Below are 23,499 nucleotides of genomic sequence, written 5' to 3'. Positions count from 1 at the left end.
TGAATAAAAACCTATAAAAGCCAGAAATGTTACATGGAAATAATAAGCAACGTTCCTGAGTTTTTTTTTATTACAGGGATTTTAGCAGTAAGTCAAACGATGTTAGAGTTGTATCGATTAAATAACGTACAACTCCATCAATTAGGAATTTTTTGAACTAAACAATTAATACACACTATTATTGTATAATTAGTATTATATTTGCAATAAAAAATCATAGAAACTGTCCTATCTTTTAAGTTGGACCAAATTACAGCTAGTTATGAAATTTCGTCAAAATCGGTTCAGCAGTTCCGGAGTTTACCCCGAACAAACATCGTGACACGAGATTTTTTTATATATATATATATATATATATATATATATATATATATATATATATATATATATATATATATATATATATATATATATATATATATATATATATATATATATATATATATATATATATATATATATCTATATATATCTATATATATATATATATATATATATATATATCTATATATCTATATATATATATATATATATATATATATATATATATATATATATATATATATATATATATAGTTTTTTTTTTGTTTTTACGCAGTCGGGTTTTTTGTTTTTATTTAATAATATATATTTTATTGACACGGAGAAGCAGTGTCAGAAATGTTTTACACCGAAACCTTCTCTTTGTTCATGGTGAGGGGTTGGGATCATTTTTTAGCATGGCAGCCCACTCTTCTAAGAAGGTGGTCTGTGTCCGCCTCTGGATTAGTACCATATTTAAGCCATATTACCTAGAGGGACGTAACTAAGATTTTCTATATGCTTGGCATATCATAATATAATTATAGAAAGAAGTAACAATCTTATTCCGAATCAAACTAATATGTAGTGTGGTTGGAGTAAACACCAATTAGATTAATAGCACATACGTGCACACAGCAAGTTTTAGTAACGAAATTATAGCCCAGTTTTTGCAGTACTGCATTAAATGATATTATCGCGCAGAATCAAGTATGTTAAAAATTCAGTTTAGTCACGAAATACTGGAAGGATAAAATGAGATGAAATTTAAATAGAATTGTACATATTCTCAAAAAAAGATGTGCCTAATGATTATTTATGCAGAAGTTGGCAACTGACATATTTCAAATCACTGTTTCATTTCCCTAATACAAGTGAGATTTTTATCGCAATTTTCTATTTACATTTCAACTTAATTATTTTTTCAGTTGCTATTCTTAGAACGACGTATTTTTCCTTGCAGATCCTCTTTGAGATTACTCGTAAAGATAAGAAACCAATTTCCTTAAGAAATATCTGCGCATAAAACTGACGAAATGATGTTTGTTACATTGTTGTCATTTAGTAACAAACTTAATGCAGGGACGGAGAAAAAATGCAGATGCGCCATTTCGCAGAATGGCCGCCTGCTATTTCGCTTGTTGCATACTAATTGGTAGAGCGTGCATTTAGCTTGCCTTTGTGTGTGAGCTCCCAAGCAATCTTAATGAACGTCAGGGAGTTTCCGTCTCAAGTATAGTTTATGTTTGTTTTTCGCTGGATTTATACTTTCAGGATCCTTTTTTCATTTCATTCTATGAAAGACTCCGTGCTCCATAAGCATTAATGCTTCCTGTTTTTTGTCAATTTAGTGCTAAATAATTTACGCTTGATTTACGCTCTAATGTGCCAAATTGGGCTGTTTATTCGTGATATCTAAAGTGGATGCGCAATATGAAAATCTGGGAAAGTTTATGAAATGGTTGCTTATTTATCCGAATTCAGTTTCAAATGTCAAAACTGGAAGTCTAATTCTGAAGCATTTTCGTGATCAAATTTAGCAGCCCGCTTCTGAATTTCTTTCGTAAAACCTTTCACAACGCTTCATTTATTAGATACCTTGACAATGTATCGTAGCTGACATTAAGTTTGTTTGAAAGTTTGGAATGCATATATTCCAGCAGTGTCCCCCCCCCCGAGAGGGATGGTGCACCGTCTCAAATACTACAAAACACCCTCCAGAACGAGAGTGCCCAAATAGAAAAAAATACTGTTTAAAGCTGTCCCCTAAAAATGTCAATGGCGCACTATGACCCACCCCTTCCCTCGACGGAACCTCTATTTACTTTAAAAAGAATACTTTGGCAAGATTAATAATTGAATGTTTTGTAAATTATTGTTGGCTCATTTATGCGAAGTTTTCTACATACATCTTGGCAAGTGGTTAAACTCAATTTTTGGAAATTACCTTATGATTTTGAAAATGCTTTGACAATGTCTCTATCAACGCTCTTATATTTCCATTGAAATTAAAAATGTTGTATATGCTTCATAAATAATTGCTTTGGCAGTAAGTTTCAGAAACAGTTAAGCAGTATGATCCACGTTTGACTTGTCAAATAAATAAATAAATAAATAAATAAATAAATAAAATAATAAATTATAAAAAATTAAAAACCTGCCTGTTTCCGTCAAGTTACATTTGTAACGCTTAAGCATTGCTATGATAACGTTAGCTTTGGAAATGATTGCTATATGATATAATCCTCTAGGCGCTGATGATCATAAATCAACTTCTATGGGCTTTTTCTTTCTTTTTTGAGGAAAACTAACACGTTGTCCCAAAAGTTTTTTAGATTATTAATTGATTAATAAAATTATTTTTGTTTCCTTTTTGAAGGTTAAATGCGTGTGAGCTTTCAAAGCCGTTAATCAAAATTTAAATTAAAATGCGTTTAATGATCAGTTTCAGATTTGAACATTATCTATTTGCTATTGCAATGTGAGTTTATTGCAGTGTGAGATTTGCTATTGCAATCTGTTTACATTCTATCTCCATTGGACTCTCAGCCAGTTTGACGCCGCTACAGACACTATTGTATGGTTAGTATCATCCATTCAGGCTTATAAGCAAAAAATATATTAAAATTTGTGTCTGCATGTAAATCGGGAATTTTGAGGTGAAATCCGAGTTGATGAGATGCAATGAGATTCGATGAGATATCGCCAAGTTTTTGTCGTATAGATGCCAAGTCTATCTCCGAGCTTGGAGAAGTATCATCCGATAAAGTCCCTGGAGGTCTTTCAGGGTTTTTGTAACCCATAGTCATTAGACAAACATAAACTGCCGTCGCCTTTTTGTATTTTTTAACATTGGAGTGTAATGAGCAATGGCTGGAATTTTCTCCGAAACTTAGAAAAATTGATCGATATGTGAAACTATTTTGTAAAATTAAAATCAATATGACTTCCAAAACTATTGATTGAGCTTCAAAAACGATCAAAAACGATGACCGGAGGAGCAGAATAAGTACAAAAGGACATAGTCAACGAAAGGACATAGTCTACAAAACATTCAATTCCGTTTTACAAGATAGTTTACAATGAAGTTCATTAAAGATTATTTTCATTTTACCAGATCACAAAATATATGTGCATATAAAAAATAAAGTATGTGATAAATATAAAGACACAGTGTTTCATTCATTTGTGTAGTATTTAACAATTGTTTGCCTCAAAAACCCTATTGCTGCAGAACTTTTTACTTCTGCAGCAATAGGGTTTTTGAGGAGTAACATATTAACACAGTTCGATGTGACAGCAAAAATTTGTGATAGTTTAAACATTAAATCGTCGTAATAGATTTCACAGTTAACATGAATTTTTCCAAGTTTTACAAGTTTTTCCTGTTTTATACATATATATATATATATATATATATATATATGTTTTTTTTATGTTATTCATGAACAATTTTTAAAATGTGCTTCCAAACATCAGAACCTACCGAAAATCAAACTATCAATTTGCTGTTGTTTACAATTTGTTTCTGCTTCTACATTAAAGAGCCCGCTTTTATCATACAAATTTTACTACTTTCTTGAACAAAGGATTGAGAATATTTTTTGCATGAGGAGCTACGTATATCTTATACTTTTTTAATCCAATCTTTTACAAAAATCAATGTCAGACGGTCGTTGATAAAGAATTACTTTCACAGAACAAAATCATTTAACATTTAGAATTTTTTTCCGACAAAGTGTCATTAACAAATGAAAAAATAAAAGATGCAATTAAATTTTGCTTTGAAATGCGAGGAGTTCCTGTTATTATGCATAATGAGCTATTTTCATGCAAACAAAAATGCTTATCGTCATGCTTAATGAGCCTTTTGAAATAAGCAAAAATCTCTTTCAGCGGGACTTCCTGAAGTTTGGCTATGAATAACGTGTTCGCCGTTTAAAATGCATATTATATCAGCTCCCAGCTCCCATAATGCATATCCGCCAGATGAATCTGATATCTGTGGTACTTTGGGAATATCAATGGTTTCAGTGCGTGACAGTTGGTGTTACAAGCATATCACATGTATTTTTTAAAAGTGCGCTCGCTAAAGGCTGTATTAGCATTTTGTTTTGTGCCTATGTGACAATAGTTTAAATTGTTAAAAAATACGAAGTAAGCTAATACATCCATTTTTGTACTAAATTTAAAAAAAAAATATGGTTCAAACAGTGACATACTGTTACACCGAAGTTCGGAGGACCTCAAGTTTTATTTGTAGTAACGGGAATTTGTTGTAATAGAATTCAAGTGATGTAATAGTTTTTAGACCAGGTATGGAAATTAGTTCAGCTCAAGCGATTATTAAGCTTTTTTCGTGTTCGTTGTGTCGAGATTTCACTGTGTTGGTCGAAATAGTGTTATGGGTAGGGTGTAATTTCTGACAAAAGAAGTGTAGGAGCCTTTTGGTTTTCAGATTTCCTTTTTTTAGTCTAAAGCTTTCATCAAATATTTAAAAAAAAATCACATGAATTTCAAAAACAGTGCAGATACTGAGCTCCCATGCATGTTAAGCATTAAAGGGTCGAATCAAGTCCTTGGTAAACAATTTCATCAGTTAAGTATTTAAATCTGATCAGTTTTCAATGCATTTTACGTTTGGACTATTTCGTTGGCTTACATATTTCATCGGTGAATATTTTCCTAAACCGTGGGGTCGTCCCCACTTGATGCCACGCTTTGAGGGGGAGGAGGGCTTGTGAAAATGTGACAGTTTGTGACAAGGGAAGGAAGAAGGTGACAAGAAGTGTGACATCACGCATTTTTCATAAGAATAAATGTTTATGAAAAATAGTGGGACACGTGACAATGGGAAGGAGTTAGGCAAGGTCTGACTCTTTGTGACAAAAGGCGTGTAGATGCTTATAAACGTTGAAAAAATGTTCAACATCGTTTATGGGCACCCCCTGATACATAATTCTAAAGCCAGCTTTATGTCAAATGATACAACATATTCAGAAGTAACGAGAATACCGTAATCACGTTTTCTTCGTCTGTACTTAATAGAAATGTTTATTTCCCTCTTCCTTTGGTGATGTTGGGGTTTTTAAGGGCTAATTTTAATACAGAAATAATTTTATTGATTGTAAGTTATGCGTGTGAATGATTTTTAAAGCAAACATCATCGTTCGCTATTTTCTCTCAATACATCTCTCATCTCTCAACGTCTTGTTTCATCGAAATCCTCTTCCGTTGGCAGGTTCTCTCATTGGCATAAAATTAGTTACTTTTAACGAATAAATCCTTTCGTCGACCAGCAATTTTTCCTTGAACAGCGATAAATTTAGATTGAATACACATATTTTGTCCCTAAATTATTTTTGCTAAGTACTACGCTTACTTAAAGTATAATGGCTTAAAAACTTGACCTAAAGATATATTTGCACGTAGGCTTCCTCTTCGTCAATTAAGAGTTTTGATGGTAGTAAACGTTTTCTGATGATGAAATGTCACAATTATTTCCGGATGATGGGGCAGAAAAATCATCAGCTCGAAAAGTACTACTTTAGTTCATGAAAACAACGTAGGAAGATGAGTTTTCAGGGAAGAAAAGGTGGTTTTTTGGCCACTTACGTAATCCCAATTTATTTCTAGTTATTGTTGAGACCGTTATAAAGCTGAAAATATCCCATATGAAACTTAGGAATTTGAAATGGAACGAGAACGTTTAATAAGTATTTCAAAATCCAGTTCTTCGAAAATGCCTCTAGTCACGCAGCCGAATTTCAATTAAGTTGGAATGCTACTTTTCGTGTTTTTGTTTTGGCAAGACTTTGCAGTATTTCGTGTAATTAAAGTTGATACAATTTACCAATGTTATGTGATGATCGCTTATGAATTGTCGCGTCAAGTGCAACGCGAACTCGTCACGTGAGAGTGAGGAATGGATACGTGATGGTTCTTCGTGTTCCTTTTCTCGTGGTTTCATAAAATATAATCCTTCTATTGCACTGAACCATCATGTGGATGATTCCCAATCACCAATCCATCTGCCTGTTGATCAAATGCGAATAAAATTGTGCATGCTTTGCCAATTACGCGAGCAACCGATACTACACATAAGCTAAAATTCTGGATCGTAGCTTACAAAAAGTGGGTCTTATCGACTCTATGTCTATAGTCAAGAAGCACCACAATCAAGAAGCAAAACACACCACTTCATCATAGCTGACATAAGCAAAAAGCGGCATTCAGCCTCAAGATGGCAGACGTGTCGCTACTTGAGTTATGATCTAGGGCAGGGGCTCTTAAACTTTTTCGACTCGCGGCACCCTTTGAAGATTTAGAATTTTCTCTCGGCACCCTAGTCCATCTCTCACATTGTGTAAACAACTAATAAGTCATTATTTTCTGGTTTTTTCCCCACTCCTGTGCACAGTTCGTGCACATATGTGCAGCATATGCAGCACAGGATCATATCCTCCTCCCAAATACTCCGGTGTTATGTTATAAGGACAAGTGTTAATACGGAGAACCATATGCTCCTATCGAACTACAATCTACTTTTCTGGGTTATCAAATCTCGGGAAAAAATGACGGCACACATGGACATTTTTCTTTCTGAATTCGTCCACTGCATAATTTAGGTTTGAATAACTGTACGTAACTTTTTTTATTCTAGTTAAACTTCAGGGGACCATGCTGAAAAAAATTTACCTTGAAATAAGGACAGTTTGTTTTGACATCACTCTTCTGCAACAACTTTGCTACACTGTTTTCTGGTAGTTCGTTGGCTTGTCGATAACACTTTATCATCAGTTAGACTTTTTGATGACGATGAAAGAGGATCTAGTAAATTTTTGTCATACTATGTCAAAAATGGAAGTTTTCCTTAGTGTGCATTATTTAGCGCACTCACTTTATATATATATTGCTACCACGGATACTTCGCGGCACCCCTCACTTCTTCCTACGGCACCCAGTTTGAGTACCCCTGATCTTGGGATTTAACACTAACATCCTTTTAAACAAATGTTTCCCTTTTGAAATTTTCAATAATTTCTTTTTATAAAAAACTTCTATGAATGTGAAAGATTTTTATGACTCTAATTGTCCCACTTCTTTTGTCTCTATTTAATACAAAAAATAAATAAAGTAAAATAAAATAAAAATAAAGCTTCTTTTGTTTGTCAGAAAACGAAATTTTTTTCTAGAAATGGTTTTCAAAAGTACCGTTACAGTAAAAAAGAAAGCGAAACAGTGGAAAAACTGAAAAGATTAAATAGTTTCGCCATTGCATGAAAGCGTCAATATTGAAAAATGGTGTCCCCTGCTTTTTGCCCACACGAAATACCCTTCCCTCTTGTTTTTCAGTTTCAACCCTATTTTTTGATATATTAACGGGGAGGGGGATTAACTGTCGGTGAAAAATATGGTAAACCTAATAAATAATTAGTTGTCCGGAACTTAATTATTTTTTTTTACAGAGTATGACTCTTTGTGTATTTTATCAAATAAAAGTGATACAAAAACTAGGAATTTCCTCGTTATGAAAATATGTTCTTCTCAACTTAATTTAGTTCTTCGTAACTTTAACCATAATATTTCGCCCTGACCGTGACTTAATCAAAACTATTCAGTAACACTTCTGTGATTCATATCAAACAAAGGAAACATAAAAGACTCGTATCAATCTCAATAGACTACTCGTTATGAGAATGTGTAAATAACATAAATTTGGCAGCGATAGCTCGTTTAATCTATCGCGCTCGGAGAACGCTGACAGCAAATATTTTAAGCAGTTGAGATCAATGATCATGGATAATTTAAGTGACAGCTTTATGCGTTTGTATGCTATTCCGTCTCCCTAATCCGCCATGAATATGTAGAATTGAACCCACTTTTTGATTTTGTGTCCTCAACACCCATAAATCTAAAATATTTTCGAGAGAGGCTAATTGTGCAGAAAGAGCATAAAAAGAATCAACGTGGAATAAATTACATTTAAGATAAAACATTTCAAAGCAGGGGCTGTTTGTGGGCAAACGAAAGTTATGAAAGAAATACGCCTTGTTTTGAATAAAAATTTTAATGTTTTGGCAGGTGATTTATACTATGATTCATCGGAAAAATGGAGCTGTATGTAACAAAGATAAGGAAACGTATTCAGACTTAATTTTATTTATTTTCTTTTCAAGTAATATGTTTAGCACAACTTAGCTATTAATCAAACAGAAAATAATACTAGAAAATGTTTTATTTTATTTACTCTTCTAGGCGTTTATCTATTTTCAGAAGTTATTTAGATTTTTTTTCTTTTTTTTCCAATTTTTGAAATTCTAATGTTGGAGTTATTCTTCTTGGATGCATGCGATTGAACGAATTCAACGTTTGTTAAATGTATTTCTTAAATTTGAAATTAGTTTCTATGTCCAGTACTACAATTTAAATTAAATTAATATTTTCAAAATGAATAATTGATTGCTTTGAAATAGATCAACATAGGGTCTTTGAAAAAACTTTTTAGATTGTTGATACAGTTGTAGTAAAATGCATATAGACTGTTAGAAGAGTTTAAAATAATTTTGAAGAATTAAAACTGAAATGATTTTCTTATGCATAAAAAACTCAATACATACTAAATTTCGTATGTACAATAGCTTACAGCTGTCATTACTTTTCCATTATCTGTGTAAACACTTGGTAGAGTCCAACACTAATTCAAGTCAGATATGTTTTATGCTTTTGGGATTTGGCTGGTAATATGTGAGGCTAGTAAAACCAATAATGTGTGACGTGTGTGACCGTCTATTGTACAAACGTGAAAATTTTTTTTATCTGCAACTTTGCCATGGCAAGTTGTGCTATCAGGGATGATCCTCATTATCGTCATCAAAGCCCGAACGCATCTAAAGAGACAGTTTATCGTAGAGATAGTTAGATTGCATTAATCATATGAGGCAGGGAGAAGCAAAAGGATGCAAGTGCCAAAACTAAAAATTTGCAGATAACTAGTGCAGATATTATAAAATCCGTTCTCTGTTATGAGGCAAGAGGTGTGACTAGTAGCTCTGATAGGTGCTGCTATGCAACAAGATTTATCAGAAAAAATCGATGAAAGCGTACTTACACTGCCGTGTGCAGGTAAAGGGCAATAACTGCAAATTTCCCATTTTCATTTTTTTGCCATTTTGTCATCTATTCTACGTTATCTTTATTGTACAAGCTCACTTATTTGGTTCCCACTGAAAAAAAGGCGCGAAAAAGACGTTTAATTCCAAAATTTCCATATTATTAGTATTGAATCCAAAAAGCTTTTCTTCAAATATCTCGAAAACTCATTTCTGTAGAGGCTGCCGTTTACCTGCACACGACAGTATAGGCTATAGGATTTGAACTTTAAACGTGTGTTTTACTAAAAACATAAAAATCCCCACTATCATGCCTTTGGTTCTCACTGCCTCATGATAGACTAAAATGGATAAACGAATTTACAAGTTTGGGGGTTCGTCGGATAGTATTTTTGTGGTCCCCATAATCCATCGCTTTTACATCAAAGAGTTTGAGAAACAGATATTTTGATCCTTTAAGGGGCACTTTCATTGTAGGGTCCCTCTCAATTGTGATATAGTAAATTCATCACTGAGTAAACACGTTAGAAGGAGTGCTTCTAAGCCTGATATTTGTGTCAAGGGCAATGAGAATTGATATCAAGATTTACAGTAAAAGTTTACATTCCTTCTGTTAAGCCTTTTAACACATCTCGAGAGTTTGGACTTCTTCATTTATTAACAAACTAGTGGTACCCGCACGACTTTGCCCGTAATAGAAAAATTAAAAGGTCTTTTGGTTCGCCTGTATATTTACAAATAATGTATGGTGAATTTTCTCACCAGTTGGCTTGTACCCATGTTACGGTTCCACGTTATGGTAATTTCGTATCTCGCCAATTGGCTTGTGCTCATGTTACGGTTCCACATTATGATAATTTCGTAATTTACTCGTCCATCTTATGATATTTCTGTTCTTAAAATTAGAATAGAAAAATAACCACATCGAATTTTCAAAAAATCGCTTCGAGGTGCACACCCCCCATGCTACAAACTAACTTTGTGCCAAATTTCATGAAAATCGGCCGAACGGTCTAAGTACTATGCGCATCACAGACATCCTACAGACATCTTCGGACAGAGAGACTTTCAGCTTTATTATTAGTAACTAGTGATACCCGCACGGCTTTGCCCGTAATAGAAAAATCAAAAGGTCTTTTGTTTCGCCTGTATATTAACAAATAATGTATGGTGAATTTTCTCGCCAGTTGGCTTGTACCCATCGTACGGTTCCATGTTATGATAATTTCGTACCTCGCCAATTGGCTTGTGCCCATGCTACGGTTCCACGTTATGATAATTTCGTAATTTACTCGTCCATCGGATGTTAATTTTTATCTTAAAATTGGAATAGAAACAGAACCACATCGAATTTTCAGAAAATAGCTCCGAGGTGCACACCCCCATGCTACAAACTAACTTTGTGCCAAATTTCATGAAAATCGGCCGAACGGTCTAGGCGCTATGCGCGTCACAGACATCCTACAGACATCCTACCGAAATCCTACAGACATCCAGACATCCTCCAGACAGAGAGACTTTCAGCTTTATTATTAGTAAAGAAGATAAGAGCACTCCAGAAAGATTCACAAGACAAAGAGAGAAAATAACACCCAGGCCATCAATAGGAATTAAACCCACAGCATCATATGGAGCGAAGCTTTTACCACACAGGCATGATTGCCCCTCAAATCTAATAAAAACACAAATTCAGATAATCATGTTTATTCCTACATGTATGTACACATACACTTGATAAAAAAAAGTGCAACAAGATATTAGTAAAAAAAATAAAAAATAAAAGAAAACTAAAATCACAAATAAAAATAATTATACCTCGCAACCATATCCTCCCCATTCCAGCAACTCCTGCGGCGGGGGGGGGGGGGAGACTTACTGTATATATTCCTATGTATATAAATGCATACACTTGATAAAAAAATTGCAAAGTATTAGTAAATAAATAATACAGTGAATAGTTAAAAATATATGTAACATAAGAAAGAAAATGAGTTAAATAAGCACACTAAAGTAAGATAGAATATTAGATAAAAATTAACATTGCTGCTGTAAGGGCCTCTCTTTGAATCGTACACTAAAAAGGAGTTCCTTTTATTTTTCTAGCGAATAAGAAAGAAAAAAAAAATCTTGGAAGCAATATCTATGTTTAAATGATTTACCGCTTACCACTCTCAAACTCAACCGCTATCTTATTGATACGTTACGCATTCTTTCTCCATCGATTCTTCACCACTCCCCGCTCCGATATGGCTCAAGTACAATTATTAAATCACAAAGATAAACTGCTGTAACGCGACTTTTTGCGTTATCTGCAGTGCCCCAGGATATCAAAACGAAGTCCCATTAATTACTGCGGGGTGGACAAATCCGAATTAAGAGTTCGAATGGGCCCTTTATGAAAGCCATAAAATACAAGATCAGCAGCCATAACCATCGACCTTCGGATGTAGACTGGGCTTGTAAAATGTGGGCGCTCCATCGGAAGGGATTAGGGCTGGGAAAATATGGCCGGAACGGAGCCCTATCTGGGACGTTGCAGGGGCGCATTAGCGATCGGGAAAAGGGCGCAAAAGTCGGCGACGTACGACACGCCAGAGTCCCATCTGTCAAAGTCGGAACCACCCCAGGGCTGGATGACACTGCCTGTGGTTCGATGCAGTGAGAGGATCTTTGCCAAAATGCAGAAATATTGATCCTGTATGATAACTAAAATTCTGAAACTGACTAGAAGAAAATAAATAAATAAATACACGAAACGCAAAACAACACCCGTTCCTGACATTCGACAAAATGATCAATTCAGTAACTGCTTAAAATCCTTTACTTTTCGGAAAGACAGCAATAAATTTTTAGCTGTATGGTTACTTAAAATTTACTTCATCTAATAATTTTTATTATATACAGTAGGGTGGTTCGAAAAAAAACGTTTTTTTCGAATTTGGTATCCGATTACCCCTCAAAAGTTGCAGTTTTGTACCCTGAATTCGGGAAAAATAATAAAAAAATTCTAAATTATCATCTATAGTTCGCGCATGTCGCCTAAAGTTACGAAAAAATCATTTTTTTTCAAAAATTTTCATAATGTTGAAAAAAAATTCTAATTATGTTTTTTTATCCAACACCAAAAAAAAAAAAAAAAAAACAACAGTATGTAACATACATTTGATTTTAAAAATGGTTTTATTGCTGTTTTAAAATAATTTTGGTTCGCAAAAAAAGTTATAAAATGGTAATAAATCGGTGAATTCGGACATTTTTGACTATGTTTAAATCACATCGTTGTACCAAAATTAATAGTTAAAAGGTTTTAACTACAATTAAAAATGAAAGTGTGATCGATGCATGTATGTGTGCAGCTCTTAGCTCGTCTCAAAGACATTGAAACTACCCAGAACTCACCACGGGAAGGTGGCTGCACTTCGAGTTCCACCCACTCCCTACCCAACCATCCATCCAAATGTAGGGTTTTTTTTACAATATTTACATATTTACATTCACCAATTCTTGGCTAGCATGATAGTGAATTTAAGTTTACTTATCATCTTTAGACATTGTCTTGAATTCACTTTTAAAGTTAAACGATGGCATGACTGATCTTGAGAGCAGTGTTGCTCTTATGAAACCATCTCTATTTTCTTCCCCGTGAACTTTTGTACAAGACTCAGTTACCAGTTTTACTATTCTCTCCACACTTTGAGTATGGCAAGGAAATTTCATCGGGTCAAACTCCGGCAAAACATTACTACCAATCAGTTGTTCTAAGCTCTCATTTGACACATGGTTCATTGCTGGAGGAGGTGAAAGTTTACACTGAGACCAGTCAATCAGTTCAATGTAATCTGAAGCAGCAAAATTGATGGTCGGAGGTTGAAATGTACGCACGGATTTCCCTTTGGGCTCTTGATTTCTAGCTTTTAGCAACCTTCGAAAAGCTAACTGCCGAACATGGATTCTTTCGTCTACTGCCATTGATATTAACATATTTTTCGGATGACAAAAGTAAGCATTCCTCTGCATCACAGAATCAATGATATGCTTTACACTATCGGGTAGCTGACGTGACGACTGAATAGCTTTGAAGATGTGCTTGGGTCCAAACTTCACTGACAGGGGCGTAGCTAAGGGGGGGGGGGTTTGGGGACAACCCCCCCCCGAAACGTTAGTCTCAAAAAAAAAAGAGAAAAAGAAGAGAGAAGAGAAAGAAAAAAAAAGAAGAAAAGGAAAAAAATTCCAAGCGATTATATATATATATATATATATATATATATATATATATATATATATATATATATATTATATATATAAAAGAAGTAACCCCGAAAGTCGGGTCTAGCTACGCCACTGTTCACTGATGGACGCCTTTTGATTTCAAACCAAACTGGGGCGTATACTTTCATAATGTAGTCTACAAGCATCTTAAGTCCTTCAGAGGGTGTCACTTCAGATATGTATAGCTTTAGTGTTCTATTTGCACATGTCAACCACCTAGAATGACTAAGAGGACCAGGATCTTTCACAGTAAGATCTGAAGGACACTCTCCTGTCTTCACTGCTTCATATATGTCAAGTAAGTACTTTTGGTCCTAGCTCAAGTCAGTTTTTGTTATGTTTATATATTCGCCAGTGATTGTTTCAAAATTAACAACCGGGCGTTTTTCACAGTTCAATAAAAGTCTGCCAATTGTTCCCGAGAAACTTGTTGGCCCTGAAGTCTCACCATCTACACTTTCAAACAAATGTCTCAGCGGCAGTTCATTGAAATGAAGCAAGCATATGAACCATTGCACTGGGCGGGCAAGTTTAATCTCAAGATTACATATTGCACCGTTTTTCCAACCTGTATTTGTTGCTGTGCCGTCACATCCAACAGCAACAAGCTCATTATGGTCAAATTCCTTACTTTCTAAAAAACTCAAAATGGTTGATGCAATTTTGCTTCCTGTGCCACTTACTGGTGTCAAATGGCCTATGTACTTTCCACCAGGCTCTTGTACTAAACTTATGTGCTCTTCCTTCTTCAGTCTCCGATACATTTTATTACCAATTTTTTCTTGGAAATAAACATTGTCCTTCCTCCCATCAAAATATACCCCATATATCTTAGCACTGTAATTTCGGTTTGTAAGGACTCTCGAACTTTATGTTTTTCACGTCTGATCTTGCTCTTGTCTATTATAAGCGATAAATCTCCTTCATTGATTAAGCCGATGTCTTGTAAAACACTTGAAGCGATAGAGGCAGTGGCTCTATCTGATATCCCGTATCTATCACTCATCAATGCAGTCGCAGGAAGTTTAATTCGCATTTGAGAGGTCGATGGTAAACTGTCACTATCATCTCCGCAATTCTCGATTAGAATGTCATGTAAAGGTTCAATTGTAATATCTGTTTTACTGGCATTAACATCAGGTTCATCAATTTTAGGTTTCTTACAGATTTGTAATCGTTGATCTCTTTTAATTAACTTATTTGTCTCTACTCTGTCCAAGGAACCAATATACCTTAACCTCATATTTCGTTGGTCATAGATAAATTCTCTCTCAATAATAGGGATTTTCTTTTCCTTATCACACCTACAATCCATAACTATTTTACAATTACAAGAGTTTGGCCTCTTACCACATGAACACGTAAAATGCATAACACATTTGCAGAAAGCAATGTCAAAAAGTTTGTTATTGGCTTCACTGACAAACTCGTTAAGCTTTTTCTTAAAGTTAGGTTTTTGTTTATCACGATTGAATGATTTTTTCAAAGTAAAATATTTGTCATGCAAATCTTTAATTAATTTTACAACACGTTGATGACTTACAGTTGGTATAGAAGCTTTACTGTAAATTTTTTTCTATTTGATTACCAACACAATGAGATATCTCGGAAAAGGGTACATTTTTCGCAGAATTTGATGTTTCCTCAATGCATGCTAACAAAACATCTTTATGTGTGGGTAAAACACTTTCACTAAAAGGTTTTGACTTACCAAGAATTGGACAATGACTCAAACGCTTAGAAGTTTTGGTAGACGCCATGTTGATTGTTTAGGACTGACTGACTGACTGTGAGGTGAGGAACGGGTGCGGTATGGTTTCATGTCAGCACAAGCTCGGCCAGTGTGCTGCATGTCGCGACAAGTAGGCGCTGTGCCGCGGTGGCTTAGTTCGTGGATCACGGCCTTGGCGAATAATTTAGTTTATTTTTGACTTTTATAGAAACATACATGCATCGATCACACTTTCATTTTTAAGTGTAGTTAAAACCTTTTAACTATTAATTTTGGTACAACGATGTGATTTAAATATAGTCAAAAATGTCCGAATTCACCGATTTATTACTATTTTATAACTTTTTTTGCGAACCAAAATTATTTTAAAACAGCAATAAAACCATTTTTAAAATCAAATATATGTTACATACTGTTGTTTTTTTGGTGTTGGATAAAAAAAAAATAATTAGAATTTTTTTTCAACATTATGAAAATTTTTGAAAAAAATTGATTTTTTCGTAACTTTAGGCGACATGCGCGAACTATAGATGATAATTTAGAATTTTTTTATTATTTTTCCCGAATTCAGGGTACAAAACTGCAACTTTTGAGGGGTAATCGGATACCAAATTCGAAAAAACGTTTTTTTCGAACCACCCTAATATACAGCCATAAAGTATCTGGATAAAGTTATTCGTGTCTGTTATAAAGAGCATTAATCAAAGAATATTTTAAAGAATGTTTTAAAATTAAAACACATATTTTAATGCGAAAAATAATGAATACCTTTTGTTACTTATTTCACTTGTAAATATTTTAATAGGCATATATTTATTACTATTCATACATTTCCGTTGTTCTTGTATTGTATTAAATCATTTTTAATGAATGTACTAACACACAGGGCCGTGAAAATAAATTTACATTTAACAATAAGTTACCACTCTTAAGCCAGGGTTAAGGCAGAATCTCATGTAATGCTCTTGCTTAGGGAGGTAACGTACTGGTAAGTACACTAGCTTTGCCTTCAATTCACGAATCGAATCATGCTGCAGACACTCGCTGATAGTACAAATTCACTTTATCTATCAGTTTGTTTGCACTCTCAGCTTCAATGAGTTGACACCTGCCTTCAGTTCACTATTCCAGACTGAGGAGTTCTCTGGTATATTGCACAATTATACACATTTTTTTTTTATAATTGAAAGATCTTTTTTCTTTGGATACGTTTCATAACATAAAACTAGAGCAGTATAGGAAGAAAATGATGGAAGATGATGCAGAGTGCTCTTATGTGCCAAAAACTTTTTCTGTAGAAAAACGTAGAAGAATATGGTTGTGTTGCATTCAATGAGCTTGAATTGTGTTGTAATGTGAAAAACCAAAACATTTTTTGTCAATCTTACTTAAAAGGTTAAAAAATCAGTCTTACAATCGTTAATAAGATAATTTCTGTTAAAATTGTACAACTTCTGATTTCTTTCTTTTATTTATAGTTCCTAATAGTTATTTATTTTTTTATCTTGTTTTAAAACCATTATTACCTCTATTAAAAGATGTATTTGGAGGGGGAGGGGGTAGGATATCTTTTTTTTAATTTCGGTAAATGTGCTCAAAAAAACTTTTTTTTTTACATCGGGAAATTTATTTTCTTCGGAATATTTGGCCATTTCTTTCATGTGTAGTATTTAATTGGCACTCAGAGGCGCAAAGTAAATTGGAGGATGAGATATTTCATGCTTTCCCTATCATTACAAACTTTAAGGAAGAAAAGCAGATAATACAACATTGAAAAAAATTGACACTTTGATTGGGTGTATGATTATTTGCTTCCGCAAATGTTGCGAAACGACATGAATACAGTGACAACAAGCTAACACTATTGAAAAAATTACATATATTAATGACAAAGCAGATGACGAACGAGAAATCATACATGTTAATGAGAAAAATTAATTAATGAACATTTTTCGATGCTTAATTGCATTTAAATGATGTAATTTATGAAAAGACACGTCATGGTCATTACAAATTTCAAGCAACAGACGACGTGCGAGGCTCTTTGTTATAATGTACATCGGATATCAGCTACTGTTTTCCGTGAAAAATAGAAACAATGCCTTAATTTTAATCATCAGTTGGGGCTTAATGCGCAGGAAGAATTAAGAACGGACACATAAAAGAGCTATGTGTGCAAAACGTCATTTTTGTAGATAATTAATATTACTAAAAATTAATTACCTTTGAGAAATGCTTTCATCAATCATTACAAACAATGAGCAGTACGTGGTTACTGTATCTCGTAGCTATCCGTTCTTAATTTCACCATTTGATTCTGCATTTTTCTCCATTAGCCAAACAACGAAAGTGTCATTTTCGATACTGATTACATTTTTATAACATTTCTGTGATTAATAGCTATTGCAAAGCAATTATTAACAAAACTATGCGAATGTCTACTCCAGAGTTCGATTTTGTAATTAAAATGAAATCTTAGTCATAAGATATCTTTTATGTCGTTGTTGCATTCTGTCGTATCAAGAGGAAACTAGAAATGATACATGAATAATTTGAGGAAAAAAAAGTCAAAATAATTGGTGATCCAACAAATATAAATGCTCGCACCTGCATTTAGGCTTGAAAATAAAAGAACAAATTCGCAGAACCTGTAGAGCTCATTGACAGGATTTATGCAGAAATAAAAGATACCAAAATTAGAGCTGTTTTTAAGAGAACAAGGAAAGATTCGCATGTAGGGTAAGGTCACCAGTAACAGACAAGAGTCCAGTCACAAACAGTCATAAGTTTGAATTTAAATAATATGCCTTTAAGTCGGGTAAAACTGATGCTCCTGTAGCCCATAAATACGGGGTAGACATCTATGTAGTGTTATTAGAGTGAATCTGATGAGCCAGTTGGTATTTACAACGCAGTGATGGAAGGTCAAGAACACCCTAAACGAGTTCAGCTGGTGTTTCATGAGCATTTGAGTTTTTAACTCTTTTGATTTAAAAAAAAAAAACTTTTGCTCATTTTGAAGAGAAAAGGGGGAATTTTGTCTATTACTCATTCTTTCCTCATATTGTCAGTCAATGGGTACCATTAGAGTTTTCGGTGTATGTTACTGGGAATTGGACCTTATTATTATTTATTTATTTATTTTTTTTTTGAAATCAAGCAAATAAAAATAAACTAATTCAGAGGATCCATAAGCTGCCAAACGTTAGATGAGATGTTGTTCCATGATAAAAAAAAATTGTAAAAAATCTAAATACATTAAAAAGCTCAGAAAATTGAGTTAACTTGAGAGCGATATCTTAAGTATGTCTGCACATATATTATCTGAAGTGACAGGCATATTTTATGTCGAGTTTTCATACCAGTCATTCTGTAGAATGCCGACTTCTCATCTTAGACATTTCGTACATTGCTGGTATTATCATGCAATAAATGACGACGGTTCTTTTTTACTGTTCATATGAATTTCAATAACTTAAAATTTATTATATTTGAGATAAAATAGTAAGAAATGGTAATACTGAACAGAAAAAACGTCTACGATCTTTAGAAAAAAACAAATAAAACACTAAGAGTATAAATGTTCTTTTCTTGAGATTTTTATTTTTGAATTATGCTACTTAGAATGCGCATAGCTTGAATTTGTCAGTATGAGCTATTTTATATCGAAATTCTTTCAGCAACCTAGCTCATGCTTTGGTCTTCCTAGTTAAGACTCAGATCTTGAAAAAGGAATTTCCAACACTTATTTTGTTCCTATAAAAGTTCCAGCAGCAATATTACATTACTTTTCTACTTTTCTTGTTTATGTCATGTGAATAATAAGCTATCCCATCTTTATGTTTCTTTATTCATGTACTTTTGCTATTCCAATATTTGGGACTGGAGATTGCGGAACATTAAAATATTTTTAAGACAACAATTCATCGATTGTATGCGGGTTAAGTTCGTAGACCCGAAGGACATCTGCCTTGTCGCTAGCAGTTTCACAGATGCAGAGTTCTTGGAAACATTCCATCCACTTCAGAACTTTGCCCACACTGTGACGGTGAGACTGTCGCTTACGTAATTAAAGATTCTCTCAAATTGGAGGCCCAAATTGGAGGCCTCATTTTCTCAGGCATCGATGCGTTATGGGTCTTCGGTTCACAAGAGGTATCATTTAAAACAATATTATAATTGAACATTTTTCAAATTCGTGGACACATACATTTACGTAAACAACATGGCATTATGTACAATTAATTTAAATTGAAAAACTGGATAGATATTTCAAATTCATCAATCATTTGCATAACCATTATTAACAAAATAAAATGAAAATAGAAAATGATAAAATATGAAAAATAAAGATATATGTTTAGAGAGAAAGGAAACAAAAAAAATAAAGAAATAAACTAACAGACAAAAAATTACAATAAATCCTAAAGTACTAAATTTTTAAGCATAATGTTGTGCTTAACATTAGTTAAAATACATTAAAGAACAACGAATGTTACGGACTGTCAGGGGGATAAAACCTGAATATATCTGCTGTAATAAAATGCATACATTATGAGTCAGCCATTAATATCGTTCGATCACAACTCATACTTCTTTTTCTAGCGTGTTTGTTTTGCGGCAGCTGGCAAAGCCGCGATAGCGCCCCCTGCCAAGTACGCTCCCTGAAGAGCAGCAATAAAAGATAAGTCTGAAGTTGACTCTTTTCTTGCTTTGAGTTAACGATAAATGAGGAACTGTGTTCTATCTCGACAGGAGTAAAGTTAGCTTTTGGAATTTTTTGGATAGGTGATGAAAACTAATTTATTTTATCCTTTTTTTTTCATGCATCTCATAATTTATGAGCTAAAAATGAATTTCTTACATTTATGGTTAAATTTCTAAACTTTAGCTAGTTTGTGTGCATAGTGATGAATGTGTGAATCTAATAGAAATGTGATAAAATTATATGTCATTAAATATTACAGAAGCTATAGAAATGTCCCAAAATCTGTCAGAAGTTGTAAAGCCTAAAAAAAAAATCTATAGAAAACAAATGTATAAATGTAATGCCCGTTCTGAATTTCATGCTGAGTTCGTTGGAATAATTTAAGTTTCGAAGAAATGCATTAATATTGTACTAAACATGTACTTTTGAAATAAAAAAATATATACTTGGAGTTTTAAAGAAGACGGAAAATTTCAGGTGGTAACACCTATCAATCGCAAATTTATGTCCCCCATTTTGTTGCATAAATAAGACTGTTATCGCTTTTTTTTTTTTTTGGAAGGAATTTATTCAAAACCTAGAAATCGTTTTCGGCTAATTCCGGCTGCGATTCCTGGACTGAAGAAGTAAAACCAGTGAATGTCAAATTATGATTGTTATCCTGTTCATTATGTTATTTCGATGTGTATGACAATAGTTTTCAGTCTGTTTCACAAAGGGCATGATTTTTTTTTGGGATAATTTAACGCCAATATCTTTTAATTTCGTTTTTGTTTTTGATTGTTTGTGTTTTTTTTTTTTTTTTGCTAATTTCTAACAAAATAGCTTTCCTTGGATATTTTTTAATAGCCGTGTATTAATAGTTGTACGATACCTATACAGCCGTGCTAAGCGCGAAACTCGCATCTGCTGCAGAATTTAAAATTAGAAATTCCTTTTTAAACTTTTGCACTTCCATGTATTTGATTTAGAAGCAAGTTTTTCAGATTCTTTAAAAAAAAATATTTCTCATTTAAATTTAAACATAAAACTTTCTACTTAAGTGAAATATGTGACAAAGAACCACCTGGTGATCTTTTTCAATTTTGATGAAAAGTACAGATACGACTTTTGTCTTTAGCATGGCACTATACTAATATGAAAATTTGATGCATTTTCTTAAAGCTGTTTTCTTGTACCATACATTAAAATTGTGCAATTTCATGAAACTAAATAAAGTTAGTTTACAAATGCCACAAGTAAAGTTTTCTCATTCATATTTTATTCACCTCTTCATTTCCTCCACTATTTTAAGTTGCTATATTGCTATTATTAAATTCAGTTTTAGTTTTACTTTGAAACGACGCATGGTACATCTCATAGGTATTTTCAAACTTTAACTCCTTCTCATTTTGAATGTTTTCAGTAGATTGTTTCATTTCATTTTTTAAACACAAGTTGTTTTTTTTTTTTGCTTTTACTAAAGATTTATCTGTTTATGTTCTAATCCATTTGATATTTCAATAAATTTGCTCTGAAGGAAAGTGAACAGTATTAAAATACGCAATGTAATTAGGAAAAAAAGGGAAACTCCTAGTCACCATCTAAAGAAAATTTATTAAATTACGGTTACGGAAAACAGTTAGTAAAAAACAAAAATCTTCCACCCAGAACGAACAAATACCAGCAAAAATACTTATCACAATTAGAACAAAACCAAAATTACTATCCATTATGCATTAAAATAGAACAAAACGAAAATTCTTCAACTATTATACTATTAAAAGATATAAAGAAAAATATGTCTTGGGCAAAATTTATTATATTGTTGATGTTTATTTTGAAAATGCGTTTATAAACATACTTGCCGTACACGAATCTGCATTTTTCTTTGAATTTTATAAAGCGATATTTTTCAATATCTAATTTTAACTTTCAATTCGTTTCAATATTTTTAATGAACAAAAGTAAAATTATAATGAAACTTGAATGCTTTTTTTGCATTTTTTTAATGAGAAAAACTGTTTTAAACTCATTGAAACTTATTCTTCCGATGGAAATTTGTAAAAACACTGATTTTTCTCATAAAAGGTTATATCTCCTTGGTTTCTTGCTTGATTGCTTAGTCTAAACCCAAATAATTGTTGCGTGATCACTTTTTCTGCATAAAAGTTTTCATTTAAACCTGTATTTTTAAACGTATGTATACACTTATCAAAATAATTTCGGAGCCATATAGGTAAAATCAAGCACATTATTTAGTTCATTAAAAATCCTAAAACATTCTTCTTACATATTAATCGTTACACAATAAATTTAAAGCATCATCATTAATTTTTTTCACAAAAACCAGCCCATAAAAACTTATTATATAATGCTTCGCAATCTTTAGAATATTTGTTTTATGTGAAGTAAAGAACGTATTAAAAATACGTGTTTTTCTTAAAAGTTTTCTTAAAGAGAAAATTATTAATGATAAGGAGAGTCTTATTTTTTATTTAAATTTTCTGGAGATAATGAGATTCAACTCGAGGAAAAGAAAATTAATTAATGACATATATTATTCTTCATCAGAGATAATAAATTTTAAAAAATGATGAAAGAAAACAGTTACGAAGGAAATGAATGTACAAATATAATACACATGCGTTGTATTTCTTTCGCCATAATATAAATACTTTATTAATATAAACTGCAGGGTAAACAACCAGTTACAGTGTTAAAATAATATTTTTGTTAAGGAAAAGTGAAGAAATGTTTTATGCTCTTTTTTGGGTCTTATTATGTTTTTATGTGGTAGTTATTATAGTTTTTTTTTCGATTTTTTTAATAATGATAAATTATTCGTGAAAGATTTATAACATTCTGTAAAGCTTTGCTCATTACTTTTCATACATATATTCATTTTGATTTTTTTTTACGTTAAGTGTATTGATTGATGTATAGGATGTGCACCAATATCTGGATGTTTTTGGTGGGGAAGTTAAACTTCTGAGGCGAAATGGGTTTTTTTCAGAACTGAAAATGCCTGCATGCTCTAGAAGTAATACTTTTTTTTGATATATACAGTAAAAAAAAAACGATGAAAAATTTCAAACTGTTTCTTTGGAACTAAAAGCTAAAATTTTTATTCCTTACGTAAAATGCAACAGAACACATTAGGTATTGAAATAAATAAATTTTTAGGTTTCTTTTCTTTAAATTCAATGCAAAAAGAATTATATGTTCAATTTATTGAATAACTTAATACCTTTTATTTAATTTCTGAAAGAAATCGTTCTAATTCTAGCTTTGGAATCAGAATTTGATAAAAGAAAAATCCTTCATAAAGGATTTTAAAAAAAATGTCGCACATTATTACATGCATCACTATAAAACTGACGTTTAATATCTTATTG

The sequence above is a fragment of the Uloborus diversus genome, chromosome 5 (genome assembly GCF_026930045.1).
Source record: "Uloborus diversus isolate 005 chromosome 5, Udiv.v.3.1, whole genome shotgun sequence".
Taxonomy (NCBI): domain Eukaryota; kingdom Metazoa; phylum Arthropoda; class Arachnida; order Araneae; family Uloboridae; genus Uloborus; species Uloborus diversus.
The sequence above is the reverse complement of the archived record's forward strand: the minus strand, read 5'-3'. Positions refer to the sequence as shown.